At 41.8% G+C, this 15,019-nt stretch overlaps 1 pseudogene; it reads left to right on the top strand.

Annotated features, from left to right (window-relative positions):
* Positions 1-6,903: 6,903 nt before the first annotated feature.
* Positions 6,904-14,035, top strand: LOC123114554 (lysine-specific demethylase JMJ25-like; annotated as a pseudogene).
* The last annotated feature ends 984 nt before the right edge of the window (positions 14,036-15,019 follow it).

Raw genomic sequence — 15,019 nt, 5'->3', positions numbered from 1 at the left:
GCTCACCCAAGGACCTAAGCAACCCGGCAACGACATTGATGTGTACCTAACACTACAAGAAATCTGTTAATCCATGACGGATTTTTGATGACGTTCGCGAGAACTGTCATGGACGGCCTAGTACAGCCCCGCAAGCCCGCTCAAGCCCGCCTAACCGTTTCGGTATAAAATGCTAACCCGAGCACTCTTCCTCAGCCCCTCCTCCCTCCCTCCCCGCACCCCAACTCCTCTCTCGCTAGCCACTCTTCCCCACGCAAATTCTCGCCGCCGCCGCCCGATTCCGTTTTTCTGAATTTTTTGAACTTTTTTTTTCTTATTTTCAAATTTCTGAATTATTTGACAATTTAATCTCTAATCACCCACTCTAATCACCCCTCATCACTGCTCACTTATGAACCACTCATTCCAAATTGTCTAACTTCCTGGCAGGTCACCCATCCTCTCACTACTCCAGTCTGAGCACGCTTAACTTTCGAGTTCTATTCCCCCTAATTTTCAAGTCTGCACTTGTTGTTTTTCTAACAATACTAAGCTGTCAATCCTATTAACCCTTAGGAGTTGAACTTGAGCATTAAGCACCGTTTGAGTTTGAAACTATTATTCTAAAAAACAACAATTATTTAGTAACACTAATATTTCTTGAATAAGTAGTTTGACCATAGTTTGACCACAGTTGACCATAGTTTGACCACAGTTTGATCAAAAGTCAAAAAAACTAAAAATAATTATTTATTAACACTAATATTTCTTGAATAAGTAGTTTGACCATAGTTTGACCAGATTTGACCATAGTTTGGCCACAGTTTGACAAAAGTTAAAAAAACTAAAAATAGTTATTTCTTAACACTAATATTTCTTGAATGAGTAGTTTGACCACAATTTGACCATAGTTTAACAAGATTTAACGAAAAAGTCAAAAAACTGAAATTTGAGCATATCTTTTTTTCCTTTCAGAATTTGAGAATTCTAAAAATTTGCAAACAAGCCTATGGCGGTCCAAATCAAATGCGGATTTTCGTGCTGATTTTTTTGATATATTATGCGTTTTCTTTGACATCGTATGCAAAAGATATGGCCGTTTTATTGTTTCATAACACTTTTTTGCAATACATGTCCAAATTTAAGTTTTTTTAATTTTCCTAACTAGTAGATCTAGTAACATAACTACATCTCGAAGGATTTTTTAATTTTTGAAGTTTTTGTCATTTTCTTTTGTTTTTTACAAAACTGAAAAGGCAATACACGGGGGGAGGGGTAGAGTTTGAACCTTTAGTCCCAGTTTGAGACACGAACCGGGACTAAAGGGCGCACCCTTTAGTCCCGGTTCATGTCTCAAACCGGAACTAAAGGTCCCATTTAAACCGGGACTAATGCCTTCCCGATGCCCTAGCCGCTCGAACCGGGACTAATGCTCACATTAGTCCCGGTTCGTGATGCAACCGGGACTAATGTGTACATTGAGCTGTGACCAAAGTCCTGTTTTCTACTACTGCTCCTTCCTCCCCTCCGACTAGATTCACCGTTGCTGGCCACCAATGCTCGCTTGTAATACCTCCCCATGGCTAGGGTTTCATTGACGGCGCGGCTCCGGCGGATCCTCTCCATCGCCTATCACCTGCTGGATGGTGCTCCTGGAACAGGACGTCGCGAAGGCCTCCTCCCACAGGATGTGCTGACACAGCACACCCTACATCGGCTTGCTCGAGACGGCCTTGTCCCACGTGAAGATGGCAGCGACGACCGTCGTTGCTCTTCTTGTCCTCTACCTCCACGAGGCCCACATCGGTACAACTCAGACACCCCCGCCCCTGAACCCCGTCCACCCATCCGTTGATGTACAGCTCGTCCTCACATGCGTGGATTTGCCTCCTCCTCGACGCGACACTGCAACATGGTGAGCTCCCCCCCTGCACGCACTTCTTAGATGACACCGAAAGTATATATTTGGACAAATGCAGAAAGAATTGTACCTGGGGCATCGTCGATTTCTTCCGACCAACCATCAATGTTGAAAGAAAGGCAAGCATTTCAAATGCGAGGTAGATCACTGGAAGAAGCCGATCGTCCGTATTGGTGATCACATACTTGCTATGGTCAATGATTTACAAGTAATCTTTGGAAAGGGTCCTGGTGGACTATCTGTTCCGATGACGCTAGGTACACGCACCCATGTGGAAGAACAAATCTATATTTTGGGACCTACCCTATTGGAAAGACCTAGAGGTCCACTCTGCAATCGATGTGATGCTCGTGACAAAGAATCTTTGCGTGAACCTGCTAGGCTTCTTGGGCGTGTATAGGAAGACAAAAGATACACCGGAGGCACGGGAGGACCAACAAAGTGTGCACGAAAAAGACGGCATGCCTCCAAAGTAGTATGAAGGTCCTGCCAGCTATGCTCCTACCAAAAAAGAGAAGGAAATCTTCTTTGAATGTCTGCTCAGTATGAAGGTCCCGTCTGGCTTCTCGTCGAATATAATGGGAATAAGAATATGGCAGCGAAAAAAGTTCCAGAACCTAAAGTCTCATGTCTGCCACGTGATTATGACGCAACTGCTTCCGGTTGCATCGAGGGAGCTTCTACCTAAAAAACATTCGATTAGCCATTGTGAAGCTATGTGCATTCATCAATGCAATCTCTTAGAAGGTGATCAATCCAGAAATCCTACCAAGGTTAAGGAGTGATTTGGCGCAATGTCTCGTCAGTTTCGAGCTGGTGTTCCCACCATCCTTCTTCAATATCATGACGCACGTCCTAGTTCATCTAGTCGACGAGATTGCTATTCTAGGCCCTGTATTTCTACACAATATGTTCCCCTTTGACAGGTTCATGGGAGTCTCAAAGAAATATGTTCGTAACCGTGCTAGGCCAGAAGGGAGCATCTCCACGGGCCATCAAACAGAGGAGGTCTTTGGGTTTTGTGTTGACTTCATTCCTGACCTTAAGAAGATTGGTCTCCCTCAATCGCGGTATGAGGGGAGACTGACTGGAAAAGGCACGCTAGGAACAGACTCAATAATATGTAGGGATGTGCATTCTTGGTCTCAAGTACACTACACAGTTCTATAGATTGTACCTTCGTGACCCCATATGTCAATGAACACAAGAATATTCTGCGCTCCAAACACCCGGAGCAGTGTGACGATTGGATTACATGTGAACACATCAGGACTTTCGGCAGTTGGTTGCAAACACATCTCATGGCTGACAACAGTGTTTCTGATGAGCTGCACTCATTGGCCAGGGGACCATATTCGACTGTATTAACTTACAAACGGTACAAGATAAATGGGAATACATTTTACACGATCGCCCAAGATCAAAAGAGCACCAACCAAAACAGTGGTGTCCGCTTTGATGTAGCAACCAGGAGGGGAAGGGACACATATTATGGTTACATAGTGGACATATGGGAACTTGACTGCGGACATGATTTTAAGGTCCCTTTGTTTCAGTGCAAATGGGTCAATCTGTCAGGAGGCGGGGTACAGGTAGACCCACAGTACGGGATGACAATAGTGGATCTGAATAATCTTGGGTACACAGACAAACCATTCGCCCTAGCCAATGATGTGGCACAGGTTTTCTATGTGAAGGACATGTCTACCAAACCGAGAAAAAGAAAAGATAAGGAAGTGAATACATCATACGATGAGCCAAAGCACCACATAGTTCTTTCAGGGAAAAGAGACATCATGGGAGTGGAGGGCAAGTCAGACATGTCTGAGGATTATGAAAAGTTTCATGAAATTCCTCCCTTCAAAGTCAAGGCTGACCCACGCACCCTATTAAACAATGAAGATTATCCATGGTTACTAGGCAATAAGCAAAGGACACAAGCGAAGAAAAAGTGAAGACTTTCTCTCCGCAACTATTATGACGATGTCTTTGATCTACAATATCACTGCAGTTACATGTGAAGAAATGAAATGCCTTTTGTAACCCTCTCAACTTTTCGCACATGCTATGTGGGTGAAATGATGATACGATGCCAACTTTCAACCTTTTCAGACTTCATTTGTAGTGCTATTCAATTCCAGGGCCATTTAGCTAAAAAACAGAAACTTTTGCTTCTAGTAACAATTTTTTTTAAAATTCACTGGAACATGATAAATTTCTGAATTTTTTACAAATGATTGATATACAAATTTCCCATGTTGTCCTAATTTTTTAGAATTGTTGCAGTAAAAGATGCATAGTAATTCTGCAGATCATTACAAACATGTTGTTGTTTGAACGCAGAAAGTTTTCTATCATTGTCTGAATTCTTGTGGGAAGTCAGAAGGTGATAAATTTCTGAAATCTTTCCAAAGTAAGCAACAAATTTTTTCTATAGTGTGGTGATTTTTTAGAATTTTTGAAGTTATAAAAGTATGGATCTTCTTACATTCTTTACAGACTATCCTGTCTTGCATTCATTTGTAGTGCTTTTCAATTTCAAGGTCATTTAGCTCAAAAAAATCAGTAAATGCATGAAAAAAATACCAAATGAAGCCAGAAAGGATTGAAAATTTATGATGTGGCTTTCGAATGGTGCATTTTGAACACAAAAAAAGTCTGGAGTTCAAATAAGTTCAAAAAATGAAACCCTTTGTAACACATGAGTTTTCGTCCAAAACCCTGATACTTCAAAAGAGACTCCATTTTGTACATGAAGTGCATCCATATTTTGCCGCAACCCTCTCAACTTTTTAGCACATGCTATGTCGGTGAAATGATGATACCATGCCAACTTTCAACCTTTTCAGACTTCATTTGTAGTGCTTTTCAATTTCGGGGTCATTTAGCTCAAAACAATCAGTAAATGCATGAAAAATACCAAATGAAGTTAGAAAGGGTTGAAAATTATTGATGTGGCTTTGAATGGTGCATTTTGAACACACAAAAAGTCTGGAGTTCAAATAAGTTCAAAAAAATGAAATCCCTTTGTAATAGATGGGTTTTCGTCTGAAACCCTGATACTTCGAAAGAGATTGTCCATTTTGTACATGAAGTGCATCCAGTTTTTACCGTAACCATCTCAACTTTTTAGCACATGCTATGTGAGTGAAATGATGATACCATGCCAATTTTCAACCTTTTCAGACTTCATTTGTAATGCTTTTCAATTTCAGGGTCAATTTGACTCAGAGAATGAAATAGTACCAAAAAGAATGAACTAGATTTTTTTATAAAACTCTAATAGCCAAAAAGAATGAACTAAAAAGAACTAGTTAAAATATTCTGTTATGATCAACTAAAACAACACTATAATATTCTTCAATAGCAAAAAGATTCAACTAAAATGCTTTTATAAAACTCTAATAACAAAAGGAATCAACTAAAAAGAATCCACAAAAAATAAATTTATGCAACTGAAATTATATAAAATTATGCAACTAAAAAGAATCAATTTTTTTTGTTATGATCAACTAAAAGAAAACTATAATATTCTTCATTAGCAAAAACAATCAACTAAAAAGCTTTTATAAACCTCTATTATTTTTGAAACTAAAATTATATAAAATGTATGCAACTAAAATTATCAAAGTATTTTTTTGTTCAAAACATTAATAGCAAAATGAATTTTCATAAATTATTTTTTACTGGAAATCCCTTTTGGAGCTCGGGCTCCAGTGAGGCCTCCAGATTTAGATTTGAAATTTCATTGAAATTCGTATTTTTACATCTCAAAAAATTCTGAAAAAAATCACAGATATACATGAAGGCATAATACACATGTGTGTAAATTTTTAGTTCAATATACATTGAAATGAGGGCTGTGCTAAAAAGAAAAATATGGGGCTGTTTAACACATGATACTATTCATCCTCCCAGGCCATGGATTTGTCTTTTTTGTACAGGTCGCAACTCAAGGTATTTCATCATGAATTTTCACACACATGTGAGTTACATCCTTACATACACGCATATTTTTTTTCAGAATTTTTTGAACCATAAAAGTTTGAATTTGAATTTTTTTAAAATAAAGGCCTCCATGGAGCTCGACCTCCGAAACGCCTTTTACTAGGAACTTTAATAGCAAACTAAAATAAGAAAATCTGTTTTTGATTAAAAGACCCATTTAAAATAACCTAGAAATTACCAAATTGAATATAATGATAAAACACTCTAATATTAAATAGCGGGAAAAAGAATCACTCAAAAATCTATTTTTAAAGTAAAGTTATTCACAAACTAGTGATTCACACACATTTCAAAGAATAGAAATTTATACTATTCAAACTTGAAACTAATGGCACTAACAGAAAGTTTATAACTTTTGTGACCTAAAGCAAAAAGAATCACTCAAAAACTCTAAGTATTTAGCTGTAAGTAGAAACAAAAGAAAATAAATAAAGCAAAAAAACTGGGAAAAAATTAAAAAAATGCCGCCTACTGGGTCACCATGGCGTGCATACGACTAGAAACCCAACCCGCTAGTTGGACTAGGATGCAGGCCCGCAGTAGGCCCAGTAGGCCCATAGGCAGAGAGAGTGCATTTAGGCTCGTAGGCATGCTGTAGAGAGGAGCTCGAAGTGGTTGGCGCAGCGGCGCTTATAAACCACTCCGAGCTGCTCTCAACTAGTGAGGTGGGACTAAACCTCTGGCCGCGGGCAGCACCACCGTTTCGTCCTAGTTGGTGGCACCAACCGGGACCAATACCCACCTTTGGTCTCAATTGGTGGCACAAACCGGGACTAATGCCCCCTTTAGTCCTGGTTTGTGGCACCAACCGGGACCAAAGGTCTCTGCTTCCCGCCCTTTGGGCTGATGAAAACTGACCTTTGGTCCCGGTTGGTGGCACAAACCAGGACTAAAGGGGGGCATTGGTCCCGGTTGGTGCACAAACCAAGACTATAGAGGGGCTAGATAAGCCAACATTTAGGATTTTTACAGATTTATCTGGTTAGTTGCCCCCGATGACGCCGATCGAGCACATCAACGCCGCCAGGCTGCCCCGACGCCCTCCGCCGCCCCTGCCGTCGCCGTTTCCGTCGCCATCGCCCGCGCCCCTACCCCAGACCGCCCCCGTTGTCGCCGTCGCCCCTACCCTGAGCCCGCGCCACTGCCCCGGCCCCATCGTCACCGTCGCCCCCTGCCCCCACCCTAAGCACGCGCCCCTGCCCCGTTATCACCATCGTCGTCCTCGCTGCCAACCCCGCGCCCCTGCCCCGACGATGCCGCCCCTCCTCACCGTTCGGTCTGGCCGGCGCCCTCCCTGTCCTCTGCCTCCCGAGACCCTGTTTTTTCCATATATATGCATGATAATTTTTTTGTTCATAGATGATATGTATCTGTATATGATGATATGTATGTGTATATGATCATATGATGTTTTTTTCATAATTTTTCATATTTTTTTGTTCATATATATGATGATTTTTTTGTTCATAGATGATCATATGATGTTTTTTTGGTTCATAGATGATCATATGATGTTTTTTTTGTTGATAGATGATCATATGATGTTTTTTTGTTAATATGTATGCATGGATGTAGATGGATGGATGGATGTATAAATATAGAAAACGATTATATGATGTTTTTTTATTCATAGAACTTTTTTGTTCATAGAAATTAGTTAACATTTACTAAGTTACTAAGTTAAAATGTTCATATATTGAAAATGAGTTAAAATGTTACTTATTCCCGGTACTCTCGCTCGACCAACTCTCGAGGCCACCCAAACCCTAGAAGAAAGAGCGACGTCGTTGTCGGTCTACCCCCTCCCCGATAACTCCGACATGAGTGGGGACATCGGACATGCATGAGAGAGAGAGAGAGGTGGTCCGCTCGTCCGACATGTCAAGTGGATTTTTTTGTTCATATAGAAAACTCCGGTGACTTCGACATGAGGGGGACATACGTCGATCAACCCCCTCTCGCCCGACCAACTCTCAGTCCACCCAAACCGGGACTGAAAAAGCGTTGTCGGGGCCACCCCAAACCCTACAAGAGTTGTCGAGGCCACCCAAATTTACCAAGTTAAATGAGTTAAAAGAGTGTTGTCGAGGCCACCCCAAACACTAGAAGAGTTGTCGAGGCCACCCAAATTTACCAAGTTAATAGAGCGTTGTCGAGGTCACCCCAAACCCTAGAAGCATTGTCGAGGCCACCCAAATCTACGAAGTTAAAAGAGTATTGTCGAGGCCACCCAAACCCTAGAAGCGTTGTCGAGGCCACCCAAATTTACCAAGTTAAAAGAGCGTTGTCAAGGCCACCCCAAACCCTTGAAGCATTGTCGGACATGCATGAGAGAGGCGGTCCGCAACTAATCCATTGCTCATATATGCTGATGATTCCTTGTTGTGATCAATTAGCTAGGTCTATGTTTGCCACTAACATATCCATCTCTCAAGTTTGTATATTGCCATGCTGTAATATTTGCAGAAACTATGGACAGAGACTTAGAACAAGAGGAGTTGTTGGGGGATATAATTTGCGACAGAGGTGATCCCTTGTCGTTTCTCAACGACACCGATGGTCAGGAAGGAGAGGATGACGGCTCCGGTAATCCAACAATGGAGGATGAAGGATATCACGACGGCTCCGGTGACCGAATGCAGGAGGAAGGAGATCATGATGACTGCTCCGGTGACCAAACGTAGGAGGGAGCTGTTGCAAAGTCTGGCGAGGTATATATATTAATTAAGCTTGTGCTGACTTGATGCATTAATTGTTTTGGTATGTACATATATTAATGCTTCTTTCTTCTTTTAACCCTTCAGATCGAGCCAAACTTCCCTAAGGAGACGAGGCCCGAAGAAAAGGTTGCGCCAGGAAGAAAGGTTCATGATCACAGAAGTCGCGAACGATGGCCAACAGATTGAACCCAAGCGGACCAAGGACACATTTGTTCATCAGATCAGTGCGGAGTTGTTGTTAAGGACATCTTCCCAATCAGCATACATCAATGGAATAAGAGCAAGGACGACCCTGAAGTATCTTATGTCAACGATAGACATAGAGATGATCTTTGCACCTCGCCGATGACAAATTTCAGCCTACCGCCAGAGGAGGATCTGAATAAGCCAGTTATAGAGCCAAAGGTCAAACCGTTTGCTCTGAAGAAGATGACAGATTTATTCAGGAACTGGAAGAAAGAGTTGAACACAAAGTTTGTCGACAAAGGGAAGACTAGAATTCACCGGTTGATATGAGAAGATAAGAGATCACTGGCCTGCATTTGTGGCCTACAGGAAATCGGAGAAGCGTAAGAAAATGTCACTGACAAACAAGAAAAATGCTGCAAAGAAGAAGTATCACCATCACACGGGGTCAGGTGGCTACTACAAAGCCCGGCCGTTGTGGGACAAAGCTGAGCAAGATCTTCTTGCTAAAGGGGTCCAATCAGCGACATTTGAACTGGCCAAATCGTTTAAGGACTTGGTTCTTCGGGGTTGGGGAAACTTTGGACCCAGAAACAGGGGAGTGTCGTTAGACGGACGAGCAACTTGCAATACCCATCAAGAAGCTTCAGGTAGCAATCATGGCAGCACAGGAGGGGATGTTCATTCCCGATGGAGAGAATGGCGAGCTGACAGAGGCCCTCGGGAATCATGAGCACCCTGGACGAACACGAGGCACACCAGGCTCCGTTTCATGGGTGGTTGGGTTTCCCAACAGCGGTGGTTACAGAAGTCAAGAGAGAAAGAGGAAAGTGGAAGCTAGAGAAATGCAGAAGCTCAATGCAGGACTAGCAAAGCTAGAGGAACGTGAGACCAGCAAGCTATCGACCAACCATCTCAGCGGCATGAAGATCCTTGCTTCACCGCTGCCCTAGAAGCTACCCCACCATCTCAGCGGAGAAGTAGCGTGGCTTCCATGGAGCTCGTTCATCCTGATTTCACGGCTCCTCGCTACCCTGTGGATACTATCACGGAGGCTGAACATTGCAAGCTAATGACGAAATGCCAGAACCTGACTTTGAAGGCGGCTATCAACTCTGTTGTACCTCCTCAAGCTGAGGGAACCTTTTATTCCCGTACGATTCCACATGGCTATGCTGTTGTGACGGTGGATGAAATAATGGAGGAATTTGAGGAGCTGGAGCTTGACTACCCTACAGGTGAAGGTGAGATTCATCTGGTTTATGCTTTAAGGACTACCTATCTATGGAGGAAGGAGTACATCAAGCTTCTAAACTGGCTGCCTCCTCCGGTGAGTTAGGGCACTCCGCCTTCTCCTCCTCCTCCTCCTCCTCCTCCTCCTCCTCCTCCTCCGGTGAGTGATCAGGGCACTTTGCCTCCCCCAGTGCGTAAGGGCACTCCGCCTCCTCAAACGCGTCGGAGCACTCCACCTCCTCCTCCGCCTCCTCCGGTGTGTCAGCAGACTCCACCATGTCAGCAATGGCAGAAGAGAGATGCCGCCACTCCGGCAGCTAGCAGTACAAGCATAGACGGGAAGAAGTTTAGATATGGTCCAAGCCTCAAGGCTCCGGAAAAGTTACCATATGAGAGGAATGACGAGGAAAACATGAACATCAATGCTGCCAAAGTGAGGGCCCATTTTGAACGGAAACCTCCACCTCCGAAGGAAACGGTAGATCCGGTGAAAGTGAAGCGCACCCTTGATGCCCTGAAGCAACCACCACCCCCTCCGCCGCCATCCAACTATGAGCACATTATTGCAAAGACATTTCAGGAAGTGCAGCGGTCGAGAAGTACTTCCAGTGATGCAAGGCTAGCAAAACGAAGAAGTGAGAATACAATTCCCTAGCTCGGCGTATAGGCGAAGCAATCATCCCCCCTCTCAAGGTGTCTAGCCATATCGTCGCTAATCATCCGACGGTACTGCCCGGTACCAATCTTGGTGATTACCTGAGCGATGATGTAGAGTTTGAAATTTAGATGTGGTAGACATCTTCAGATACGAGTACGGGAAGCCTCTTGTCAAACCTGATCATCCTCCTCTAACAATGATGATGCGAAGATTGCATGAATGGTACATGGAAACATGCAGGAAGTCTGGGAATGATAGTGTGACGCTGAGCATTAAAGAGGAGCATGACCTCGTTGGAGTCGAGATGATGCCTGATGAATTTGTGGAGTTATTCCAGTTACTCAATCAAGACACCCTCGACAAACAACTCATGACTTGCTACTTTCTATAAGTATTACTTCCGGAATTAAGTCTCTATAGCTCAGCTCTTTCATTGCATGTATATATAATTATCCTCACAATATTATGCAGATTGAAGATCGTCGAATGCAAAAAGGCACAAATCTATGACATTGGGTTCATTAACCCAAATATCGTAAATGAATGGTCGGTTAAAAAAAGAGTCAAAGATACTGAGGGCAACTTGCTAGAATCATTACTTTGAAATCAAAACAAAGGGAAAATACTCTTTCCTTACAACTTCAAGTGAGTGTTATTGTCTTGTGCATATTCGGTTTCGCTTACTCGAGGTTATAGTAATGTAATTGATGAGTTATGCGTGCGCAGCTTCCACTTTATTCTGCTAGAGATTAATCTTGACCGGGGAGTAGTAACTGTCTTAGACTCGAGACGAAAAGATCCCCAGGACTATGCGGATATGACTGAAATGCTTCAGAGGTAAGTTCAGTCAGTCATTATCACACCATATCGGCAACTTTGTTCATTTGATGAAATCAAGTAATTATTTTCTTTGTCTTGCAGGGTTTGGAAAGAGTTCACCGGAATGGTTCCGGGACTGCAGAGGGAGCTGCGATTTACACACCCGAAAGTAAGTAGTACTAGCTAATTCCGCGCATCTCTCATTGATTCTAGTTTCATCAATACAATTTATCATGCTTGATCATCAATTTGATTGACCTCTATTTCGCGTAAAGTGCTTGTGGCAGGAAGGCGGGAATAATTTATGTGGATACTACATTTGCGAGTTCATCTACAATGCGACCTCTCAGCGGGGCTACTCTAAGCAACAATTTGAAGTACGTAAACAATAATATTCACAATTTAATTTTATTACCATCAATTGTGTTGAGTTTCATTCATATATATATATTGACCCCCTTCTTTAAATTAGATGTGGCAGATGCGGGATGAACTCCTACCACATGATCGCATACGAGCCATTCTAGAGGAATTGGTGGGATTCTTTTTTGACCACGTCATAGATAAAACAGAGAATACCATGTGGAAATCGAATATACATAGTAGCGTCGGATATATACACGAAAACTTGTTGTTCGACCGATCTCTCGGAGAAAGAGAGGTCACTTCTCTTTGTATATGTTCATGCATGACGATCTTGTGTAATTAATGGTTCCTTCATTTTCTTACTAGCTACCGTGTCGAGTTCTCTCTATATGTATAGTAGCTAGCTTCGACCAAGCACGGAGATAAAAAGATGTCACTTCTCTCTATTAGCTTGCTAACATAATATGAAACCCCTAAATTAACCCTCCAAAACCCCTAACCCCCCTTTCAAAAACCCCAGCGCCTGCGAGCTGCTGATGCGTGGCTACCTTTTGGTCCCAGTTGGTGTTACCAACCTGGACTAAAGGTCCTCCTTCCTGGGTGCCGCGCAGTGGCCATGTGGGGCCCCTTCTGTCCCGTTCATAAGCGAACCGGGACTAAAGAGTTTGGGCTTTAGTCCCAACAGTTTTGTCCCGGTTCCAGAACCGGAACTAGTTCCCTGTTTTCCACTAGGGATACGATATTTCAGAAGAACTTGAAAGAGGAGATTCTGTTACCAGGCTTCGTTGCGACTTAACTGATGCGGTAAGTGAGGTAGATAAGTGTATGACTATAACCAAGAGAATTCCTTAATTACCTTGGTAAAATGTAATAAGTGGCCAAAACTCCATTCTATAATTCATTTTAGATTAATATGCATTATATGAAATGGTGCCCCTACTAGTGGTTTTATTCATTTCTAAGGTTTGTTCTAATATTAGGTCAATGTAATGATGCATGCTGCCAAGGTTGGCTCTTATAGGAGGCAAGGAAGTGCCATAGTTTTTCTGAAATTAAAACACAAGGCCAAATATAAACAGGGATTATGTAGTGATGATATAAACATGGATGGCTATGCAAAACATAATCCATCACCTGAACATATGGAGGGTTAGGAGGGTGCTCGCTGGGATATATTCAGAAGAGAGGATGTCCCATGATTGAAAGAATATTTGAGAGAGCACTCCAAAGAATTTCTTCATGTAGGTTGTTGTCAAGTAAAAAAGGTTAGTACTGTTGATAACAGAAGTATATGTGCAGTATACTTCTAATTTGATATTTTGTTTCAGGTGTATAACCCAGTGCACGACGAAACATTTTGTCTAACATAACACCACAAGAGAAAGCTTAAAGCTGAACATGGTGAGTTGTAGTACCTGCACAATCACACAATATGTATGAAGTTTCAGAGAATAGTAAACTAAAGTGTTATACCTATCCAAATTGGTAATGTGTTTCAGGAGTAGAGCCATGGACTACACTACAAAAACTTGAGAGGCTGTTTTCATAGTAGCCGGCTGTCCACATCAAGTACGAAAAATTCAGGTATATATCGCCTGAACAAACTATAGGTATAGACATGATCACATTTGACATAAAAAAACTGGTTTATTATTTTTGTAATATGTACTGGTTGTGTTCTTCTATTACTTTTGTAGTCTTGTACCAAGATTGCTATAGACTTTGTTTCCCCTGAGAATGTTAGACAATTTATGATGCTGAACGAAGATTGCCTCTTATTACACAAAGAGCACATATCAAAGGAAGACAAACTAGAGGTAAACCTTTTTACATCATTATGTTAACCCTATGTTTTGGTGCAAACATAGTTTAATAGAACTATGCTCCAGAACACAAACTCAATCATATTGGGTTCTGTGATTACATGCCTGTTGATTCCAGATTTGTACTTGCATGTGTCTTTGCTTGAGGAACTGTGACAAACATATTATGTACAAAATGCAGGTCAAGAAGATGATCATATATGCTGTTACTCATTCCATTCAGACCTTGAAAGATGATCTAAAACTTTTTTTCCTGGAAAGAAGTGCCTCGGCAGGAAGCCCTTTATTAACAAATTTCCAATTCTTGCGAGACAATTTGTGACATGCTTTCTCCTTGAGGCAACAAAATTATTTTTCTTAGAATGAAGATGTAAACTAGGAGGAAAAGTGGCTGCAGATCACATCCAGGTGCTGCAGAAAATAGTGGTTAAAATTATTAAGTATAGCATTTATTTGAGGCACTTGGAGATAAAATTGAAATATTAATATGGAGATTTGAATTATGTACTCTTCGTCCTGTAAAACTGTGTTGCAATTGCTTTGTGGACCATGGCAGGAAAATTCCTACAAGCCATGGTTTTCAATAATTTCAACAACTCTATGTTAAATAGCTTAGTTAATTGAACTTTATTTCTGTAATATAATCCTGGGAGGTTGCTGGACTGAAGAAATGAGACATAATCTTGTCACTTATTTTTAAGGAAGACTGTAGGGTTTCTCTGTTGTGTATTTTTTTTACAAGTTTGTATATGAAAAAAAGTACAATGTAAAAGGGTCGGTCAGCTTAGGCTAATCTTGTTGCATGAGTTGTCATTTGTAATCGTCATAGAGGTATATGGACCCATGTTAGTTATTTTCAGTCTTGGTGCTATTCCATTGCCCCATTTTTCAGCATCTTAACACTTACCACCATGAACAAAATGATTTTGTGGCACTGTTTTTAACACCTTGAAACATCTTCAACGTTTCATGAAGGAGTTTATGTGCAACAATAATATGCTCTCCAAAAGTTTACCAAAATCTATTAGCAGACAGAGCTCAATCATTTCTCTTTGGTAAAACTCCCAGTGCACTATTTGAATGAATACATATCTTCTTCCAAATCTTACCAATCCTGAAAAAAGCAAGCCCTTGGTGCTTGTATGATGGCGGATGTCCTGGCAGTCGATCAAGAAAGTCTGTTGTTTGGGCCTTTAGATAATAGAGAATAGCAATGCCCAGTGGGAGCCTGAGGGCGACGACTCACAAGACCACTCAATAGGTTGGCACTGTTGAATAGGCAACAACTGATATGGAAGATAGAGTA

Source organism: Triticum aestivum, chromosome 5B (genome assembly GCF_018294505.1).
Source record: "Triticum aestivum cultivar Chinese Spring chromosome 5B, IWGSC CS RefSeq v2.1, whole genome shotgun sequence".
Classification (NCBI taxonomy): Eukaryota; Viridiplantae; Streptophyta; class Magnoliopsida; order Poales; family Poaceae; genus Triticum; species Triticum aestivum.
The sequence above is the reverse complement of the archived record's forward strand: the minus strand, read 5'-3'. Positions and strand labels throughout refer to the sequence as shown.